Source organism: Papaver somniferum, unplaced genomic scaffold (assembly GCF_003573695.1).
Source record: "Papaver somniferum cultivar HN1 unplaced genomic scaffold, ASM357369v1 unplaced-scaffold_133, whole genome shotgun sequence".
Taxonomy (NCBI): domain Eukaryota; kingdom Viridiplantae; phylum Streptophyta; class Magnoliopsida; order Ranunculales; family Papaveraceae; genus Papaver; species Papaver somniferum.
In genome coordinates, this window is record NW_020622492.1 from 14,417,274 (window position 1) to 14,422,755 (window position 5,482).

The following is a 5,482-nucleotide window of genomic DNA, read 5'->3' on the forward strand; positions in this document are numbered from 1 at the left end:
TGATATAAAATAACAATTTTGTTCCCTGCTCACCGTTAGAAACTCTGTGAGTTGCAGAGCTGAGAGAAATACGAGAGATAATGTAATGAAATAATAATCTCTCCTTTTCAGTTTCCTAAAAATAATGCATACAAGGGAAAGCTAATTTTGGTATTTATAATTTATCATGATGTCGACCGTTAATAGAAAGTAGAAACTACCATTTAGTCCTAGAAATAATATAACAGAGTTAGTTCGGTCCTGTTGACCTAGTCAACTATCTGTTTGGTCTTTTTTTAAATATATAGTGTTGTTTGGTCATAGAAATTATTGTTTGTCATAGGTTGGATAATACCCACCCGGGATGACGTCGTGGATGAGGTAATTGTCTTTTGGTAGTGACAGAAATACCCTTTCGGGACCATATATATACTCAATTATTAAGAGAGAAGGGAATCATTTTCAATTTTGTTTTCTCCCTCCTCTATTTTCAGATCCACTTTCTCTCTTCTTTTTTTCTTCTTCTTTTTGTTTATGAAGATGATGAAGACGATGATGATGAAGACGACGATGATGACGAAGAAGATGATGATGAGACGATGATGAAAATAATCCTTCTTCTTCCTTTTCTTCTAGGTTTTAGACGATGAAGATTTCTTGTATTCTTCTTCTCTGCTACTGTTGATGTTGTTGAAGATGATGAAGACGATGAAGATAATGAAGATTTAGAGAATGAACTCTATTTTTAGATCTTTTTATTAGGTGTTCATTCGAAAAAATAAACTCTAATTTTTGTTGTGTTTTCATGTTAAAGAATAAACTCTGTTTTAAATCTTGAATTATTCGGTGTTCATTCGAAAGAATGAACTCTGTTTTTTCGTGTGTGTTCATTTTAAAGAATGAACTCTTTTCTAGGTTTGAATTAGTTTGTTTTTGATAGGTGTTCATTTTGACGAATAAACTCTAATTTTTGTTCATAATAACGAACTAATGAACTCTGATTTTTGTCCATAATAATGAATAAAGATTTTATGTTCATTTGAAAGAATAAAGTCTGATTTTTGCTCATCTACTCTTTTATAATCATAACTCATATGAACCCCACGTTGAATGGTGAGCGTCACCATTTTCTTATAGAAAAGAATCACTAAAAAAAGAGTATTCACAATCGCTCGGAATAAACCTGGAAAGGACACTTGGCAAGGCTCTATTGGTTGACCGGTTATAAACCTGAACCTAAATCTTGAGACTCTAATCGTTCATCCTAGACCTTTCCTCGTTCATCCTAAACCTTTCCCTCTACGTTTCTTCTACAGCAAACCATGGATCTTCAGCATCAAATACCTGAGATGAACAAGGAGGTCACCAAGCTTGCTAGGAAGTTACGCCTTTCACTTCTACTCCATAAACCATTCTATGCACAGTTGCGATCTAGCAGACTACAACAAAGTAATCTTGAACCAGTTGCGATCCAAGCCGAGAGAAGCCAAGCGGAAATTGATGATGTTATCGATATAGCAAATGCTATTCCGGAACCCTATATTCATTAAAACATCTATTTGTTACAGAGAACCCTATGCGTCTTTGTTTTTCATTAAAACATCTGTTTATTACTGGGTTACAAATTATGAGAACCCTAATCTGATTACTAACTCTTTTGTTTTGTTACAGAGATTAGAGTTGATTCACGGTTGGGTGTATCTGTAACGAAGAACCCTAATCTGACCAAGGTAATATGAACCAAGTTTAGTGTTTATCGTATTAGAGTTAATTAAATCGCTTATATTAGAGTTTGTGATCAGTAATTTGTTTGTTAACGTGTGATATCCATTGTTTTTCCTTCCATGAGACTAAAAAACTTTCCTCCATCTACTTTGTTATATTCTTATTAGTTTCTACTTTCCAAGTTAGTGTATATCTCTACATTCACAAGTTCAAGTAATGTCTTTTTTTTTATTCATAGTGTTCATGATTGATAAGATCTTGCTTCTTATTTTGACATACTCTCATTTTTACTGTTACTGAGTGCAGAACAAGAGGCCCAGCAGATTGTTGCAAGTGCTACGGTAAGCATATCATATACCTGAACTGAAAGGTTTTATTTGGATTATTTTTTTGGCATACCAGTAATAGTCTGTACAATCACTCAGGTAAAGATATTTGTAGTAAGAACTTAGCGATCGAAGCAAGCGAGAGAAGAAAATCATCATTCTATATGCACATGTTTTTTTTTTTTTTTTTTAGATCAAGTATTGCTTCCATCGAGCCTATTTCTTATATTTGTATTGCTGGCAGGACAACCATTCTTTACAGATATTATCGAAATATGAAGAGGCTCCACAACCAAGTTACATAGTTGCCATTATTCTTAAATTTGTTGGCAACGTTATATGCTGCCATCACATTATTGCTCTTATATCGTGTATATGTTTAAATCAATTAGATATGAAATGTAAGTTGGATTTTGAAATGTTGACGTCCTACTGTGAATACACAGGTTTATGGTTGCACGAAAACAAATTCTCGAAATGTAATATAGATATGATTCTGTGATATGTTATGTTTGACACTACCTTCTTGCTTGCTATCTTAACTCAACTGGTAGTGCACATGGCCTTCAGCCATGTAGTTGTGGGTTCGACTCCAGCAGATGGCATATAAGTTAAGTCTTCTCTTTGTGCAATGACCACCAATTAATCCGATATTGTAATTGTAGATACTCAAGAAAATCCATACGCGCATACAATTGTAGTTTTGGTAGTGTTTCCCTCAATTCCTCTTGGAAGAGGCAAAAAAAGAAAAACTGGACAGCGATGCACATTTATCATCTTTATGTGTGTTGTTATAGTTGTTATTTTTTATGGAAGTAGGAGGAAACTGGCGTAATACCGTATTTGTATTGTGTTGGTAAACACCATCTTGCATTATGTGTTGGTAAACACCATTTTGCATAATCGTAGCTGCTGAGATTTTTGGGCGCATGGTGAGTGAAAAAGCCTGTGTATCTAGAGGTGCCTCACTTAACTTTTCTCTCTCTCATTTTTTGATCAATAGCTGCATGTTTACCGTGTTTTGCAATTTCTTGGCTGTTCATGCAAAGAGTGAAAGACGCAAGAAAAGGATCGACTGTATTCAGTACTGAAGGAAGTTCCATTTATATGAGGTTAGTAACCTTGATTATATATTAATTATGCATACTTAATGGATCCTAATTCTACCTTCTACATCTTCCGAAAATAAGTTCTGAAAATGTATTTTCGAGGGAATGTAATAGCCTAAGTTCTTATTAGTTCTATTCCTGTCTCTTTTATGATTCGTTTTCCTTTCAATTTATTTTATGGACTCCAGTTCAAAACCAAATTTTCATTCTTTATAATCACATCAATGATGAACCAGTAGCATAAACAGGTTTGGCTCATTCGCCATTAAAATATGGCCTTTTATATTAGCCTATGAAGTTTTTTCTTCCTTTTTTGATTCATGTAAGGGTTTCCGTTGCGGGAAGCCTGAACACACTAATATCTTGATGGAATGTCTTAATATTTTGGTGTGAAACTATTTCCAACTGAATTCAACAAGAGTTCAGGTAAGAAATGGTATTTTCTATCAATGAAATGTGCAAAGCTGTTACATATTACTGATGAGGTGTAAGTTAACGAATGGGATTTGAACATGATTGATGCGCCATGAGATTAGTTTCCTCACGAGGTGTGACTGATGTGTTTTTACATGACATAGATCGGAAAGTTGAAATGAAATTGTTGGCACACTTTGGCATTTTGAAATAAATCCAGGGATTGCCTTTGTTTCTAGAGGTAAGTTAATCAAATTTACTTCTTTTTTTTCTTTTTCTAAATTTTACATCTGGGTCTAACTGCTTTTTGGCCGAGTATTGCAGGAAATTTCAATGGTATCTTAACTCCGATGTAGCTCTACCAAGAAAACCCAGTTACCATGTATATGGCAGTTAGCCAGATTCTTGAATTGCTAACCATGCCAGATCTGTGTTAGGATCACCCGTAAATGGCTTGAAGTTGACTTGATGCTCACCCAAGAGGTTACCAGTTTGGTTGTGTTGTTGCTCGACCAAAATGTAAGCAACCTATACTGTGTACCCTTTACCTTTCATTTGTTATTCTCACTCAAGCTAATAGTAAATTGAACACAGGTTAATTGATGAATTGAAGACTGCACAACGTTTTTGTCATGCGAAGACTGCACACCGTTCTTTTTTCCAAATGGAATTGAACACACCTCTGACACACATTTGCTCTTCAATAGCTCCCCAGTCGTATAAGGAAGTCTTGGTAGTTTGAATCATTCTAACATTTATATAGTGAATGAGTTTCACCTTTCACAGATATCTCCAACTAGATTGTTTGTTACTTTTTTTTGTATCACAGTGATAGTAAACATTCTCAAGCACAATGCATCTGTGCGCTAATGTGATACCAAGGAGCATTGCATGTGAATCTTGCATCTTGGTAATCTTTGTCATATCTCCTCATATGTGCACTTTGGGTTTTATGTTTGCCCATTATTTTTCTATAACTGTAGTACCGTTATTGGACCAATTAACATGATATATACTGTGGGTTTGGAAAGAAACCATGTAGAGTTTGGTGTACTAAATGTGTTTGCAATAATCTACAAGGTGAAATAAGCATGAGTGGCATTAGCCATTAGGGACCTTAACATATGTTTCCCCACTGATGTACTGAGTAGTGAAGGTCAATGATAAACATTGTAATATGGGGAGTTTCGGTGATAGCTTTTGTTTCATTAGGCCGGTTCCTATGGTAACGAGTATATTTGTTATTTTGTCATGCCAGGTGGACGTGCAAATGGTGCACGCCACTATGGGGAAATGAATAAGCGGTCGAGTTTCCATCTAGAGGTTTTGTAGCGACCGCCGGGTGTAGCGGTGTAATCTCGACCGTTCACGGTCGGTGCTCTACCACCTATAAATACCCTTGTTCTTATCAGTTTTCATTCACAAAACAAAAATTCTTTCTTCCCTTCTCTAGAGAGCAGACCAGAGCGATTTTTTAAAAATGTGTTCCAAAAAGGAAAGACAAAGGAAAAGAAACAGGAAGGAAAAAGGAAAATCTGTTGCAGATAGTGATATCGTATGGATTCAGGATAAAGAGCACGAGTTCGCTAATGTTAGGCAACTAGTTGGATCTGGGTGTAACATCTACGCATTTATGCAACCATTCCGAGCGAGTTTTGTTACCTAAATTAAGAGGTGGGTGGTCTGAGCTAAGTGAAATTTATGAGTTACTCCCAGAACCTGTTCAAGCATCCTTGAGAAGATATCCCTGGCAGCGTTTATATTTCATGAAAGGCAAAAACCACAGGACTCAAATTGTGCGAGTTATTTGTGAACGTTGGTGGAACACTGCACATACCTTCCTTTTCAAGGATTTTGAGTGTGGTAAGTTCTATTTCTTCCATTCAATAGTTTAATTTTTAGTTCAGAAACAAATTTTAATTTGATACA

The 5,482-nt window shown here is 35.5% G+C and overlaps 1 long non-coding RNA gene across 2 annotated transcripts; it reads left to right on the top strand.

The window, feature by feature from the left end:
• Positions 1–1,248: 1,248 nt before the first annotated feature.
• Positions 1,249–4,583, top strand: LOC113333712. 2 transcript variants are annotated; one of them, XR_003352237.1, is made up of 7 exons: positions 1,249–1,709; positions 2,011–2,045; positions 2,275–2,990; positions 3,080–3,142; positions 3,718–3,794; positions 3,878–4,072; positions 4,148–4,583. It is a non-coding gene; the product is annotated as an uncharacterized LOC113333712 (long non-coding RNA). The 2 variants fall into 2 exon arrangements; XR_003352236.1 differs by having other exon boundaries at positions 2,275–3,142.
• Positions 4,584–5,482: the final 899 nt, after the last annotated feature.